This window comes from Echiichthys vipera, assembly GCF_963691815.1.
Source record: "Echiichthys vipera genome assembly, chromosome: 2".
Lineage (NCBI taxonomy): Eukaryota > Metazoa > Chordata > Actinopteri > Perciformes > Trachinidae > Echiichthys > Echiichthys vipera.
The window spans coordinates 33,919,602-33,923,006 of record NC_139827.1 but is presented as its reverse complement, the minus strand read 5'-3'; the positions used below and the strand labels follow the sequence as shown (position 1 = coordinate 33,923,006).

Sequence of the window (3,405 nt, the reverse complement as noted above, 5' to 3'; positions counted from 1 at the left end):
AAATGTCTTACAGAGTAAAAATGCAGATTTCCACCCAACCAAATGCCTGTTACCACGGTTTTGGACAAAAATAAAGATATAATCAGTGAAATCTTTAGGTCTGAATGAATGAAAAAAATGAAATTAATTCCAGAACATGGTTATGTCATTAATGATCTGATTTTGGCTAAAATTCAGGGTCAACAATTTTATTACCTGCCATACCATGTGCAAACTCAAGAATGACACAAGGAAACTTGCTAAAAAGGCTCCTGAGGTTTTTTTCTAAATGCTGTCTTTTTCTTGCTTCAGAATAAAACCCTCCAGGTAAGATGAGCATGCACGTTCAAGTCGTAGTGCACCTGTCTTAATGATGACGATGACAGACTTGTTTCGGAATACACAGTGAGTTGTTGGTGAAACATACCAGAGCAGACAAAGATACTCTTGTTGTGGCGTCCTTCACTTTGCTTCATTCTTCATTTATAGCAACATATCCTAATCCACATTCTGATGCTTCAGCCACTATATTTCACAGAAAGGGACAGTGTTCTTGAAGAAGAATTATGTTTGCAACACACACTGCTTTGAATTATAACTAATTGATTTAATAATAAACTAACGCCTTGTCCAGCATATCTTTTAACATGGTTCTTCATTGGTAATGCTGCTTTTGTAGCCAGGCCAGTTTTATGCAGAGCTCTCGATCACCTTTACTCTCAGCTGTTGTCTGTAGCTCTGTCATAATGTTTTATATTTTCTTCCTGCACTAGTCTCTGAGTGAATAGAACTGTTTATTACAATCTTAATGCACTTTATTTCAAGTTGTTAGCCTTATAATGATTACATCTCTAACTTCTTTAGGGTGCTTTTATCTTCATGTTCATGTTTTTTCTTCATAAAATGTTAATTTGTGAACAGGGTATTTTACAGAACACATGTTAAATACATTTGCACCTATGCTGCACTTTAAACTTCTATTATATACTCATGGGCACTCTTTTTGTGTTTTACCCACCAGAACACAGCTACTGAGGGCAGCCGTTTCATGAAGTAATCAGTGATGTGGTGTTTGTCATACGGAGGGATGGTGAGAAGCCTGAGCCTAACCTGGAGGACATTGGTGTCCTGTCTGAATAAGCTTATTGAAGTTATATAGATATGCTGAAGTATTTGTCTGTATTCTGGCAGGTATCTGTTGATAATGCCAGATGTCGAAAAAATAAATGTAAAATCTTTTTATATGCTTCTTGAAATGTGGTTTATACAAAGTTGAAATAACGTAATAAAAAAAAAAAAAAACACTTTCTTCAGCATTTAGCAATTCGGTTTTTCCAAGTCAATTTCCTAATGTTGGTCAAACCCTATTAAATGAAGTTTGACCCAACTCTAGTACATAAATTGACCAAAGCTGAGTAAAATAATATGGCCTAATATAGTTAGTAAATCCTCAAAGAAAGCCTAATTGCATGAATATTCTTTCCATGTTTCCAAAGAGTTCTTTTTTGAGTACTTTTATGTAAACAAAGTACAAAACAAGTATAGTTATTAGAAAGTAGAAATAGTAAAATAGCATACATTACTTTTTTAAAGTGTATTTTTAAAATACTTCAAAGTGTAGCAGAGTATATTGAAATGTATTTGTTAAATGCAACAAATGTAACTTTGTATTTTACTATTGCTCAATTTATATAAACTTAAAGTGTGATTAATAGTATACTATTACTCTAATGTTCAAGTTCACTTTAGTTCAAGTTCACTTTTATTTTTACAGCACAGATAAAAAGACATGTAAGTGCTTCACAGAGCAGAGATAAAAAACTAAAAGAACGCATGTACGAGAAACAGGAAAAAATGCATATCATCACACATATTCACAAATGCATGTAGCACCTGCACATATACAAACATATGTGCATACATACGCATACGTGTACGGCTACAGTAGTCATAAACAACAGTGCAGGATTATGATAAAAATGCGCATAGACATTTTTAACAAAAACTAGGTTTGATCTGAGGGCCAACCAGAAAAAAATGTGTTGTATAAGGAACATTTAAACCTATCCATGAATCCCCTTGTCTAACATGTAATGGCAAGCTGTTCCACAGTTTGGGAATAGCCACAGAGAAGGCATGATCGCCCTTGGTCTTCAATTCTGATCTAGGTACATCCAGCAACAACTCACTGGATGACCATAGATTTCTGACTGAATTGCAGACTTGTATGAGTTCAGTCAGCTATAGAGGAGCCAGACCAGTTAAAATCTTAAAAACAATTAATCACACTTTAAAATATATCCTAAAGAAGATGGGAAGCCAGTGGAGGGAGGCCAGAACAGGGTTGACATGTTGATGTTTTTTAGTGCCAGTCAAAAGAGGAGCAGTTGCTTTCTTCACCAGCTGCAGGGGGCGGAGCGAGCTCTGGTCAAGACCAACATATAAAGAATTCCAAAAATCTAGCCTGCATGATATAAAGGCATGGATGATTCTTTCCAAGTCATTAAAACATAAACCAGGCTTGACTTTTGATAAAATACGAATTTGGTGAAAAAACCCTTTAACCACTTGTTTCCTAAAATCAAGGTTGCAATCAAAAGTTACACCAAGGCTCTTAATAAAGGGAGTGGTTTTAAGAGCAAGGAGATCCTGACCATCAAGTGAGTGTATGCAGCCTTCCGGAAGGCCAAATACAGTGACCTGTGTTTTTTTCATTAAGATCAAGTTGGCTTAGGCTCATCAAGCTCTTGACGTTGGCAAGACAAGCTAATAAAGATTTTAGAGGATCCTTAGAGGACAACTGAAGAGGGAGGTAGATATGCAGATCATCCACATAACAATGGAAGGATATGTCATGCTTACGGTAGATAGATCCCAGAGGCAGCATGTACAATGAAAATAACAGGGGGCCTAGAATTGAACCCTGTGGCACTCCACAACAGAAGAGAAACTGCCCAACTTCACCGAAAAGCTCCTATCAGTCAAGTACGACCTACCCAGCATGAGGGCTGACCCTTTAATGGCCACATATCGCTCCAAACGTGACAGCAGGGTTCTATGATCAACAGTGTCAAAAGCTGCAGTTAAATCCAGGGTCATTAGCATTGCTGCACATCCTGGGTCTATGGTTACACAAATGTTATTTAAACTTAAGTTAAATTAAAAACTTTAAGCAGGGCAGTTTCACAACTATGATGTGGTCTAAAACCAGACTGAAATTTTTCGAAAATGTTATTCTCCTCCAAAAATGATAACAGCTTGTTAGCAAGTACCTTCTCCAGCACTTCAGATAAAAATGAAAGTTTGGAGATAGGTCAGAAGTTAACCAGGACAGTGAGGTCAAGCTTGGGTTTTTAAATGAGTGGCTGTACTATAGCATGGCAGTACACTAGCCTTAGAATGAAAGAGCCAGTAGAATTAATAACT

General features: G+C 36.6%; 1 long non-coding RNA gene across 1 annotated transcript in view; it reads left to right on the top strand.

Annotated features, from left to right (window-relative positions):
• LOC310965295 overlaps nt 1-1,226 on the top strand; it is a 1,578-nt gene extending 352 nt beyond the window's left edge. Inside the window, exons 2-3 of the long non-coding RNA XR_014593778.1 lie at nt 292-384; nt 1,001-1,226. This is a non-coding gene — a long non-coding RNA (uncharacterized lncRNA). The remainder of the gene's footprint in view (nt 1-291; nt 385-1,000) is intronic.
• Nucleotides 1,227-3,405: the final 2,179 nt, after the last annotated feature.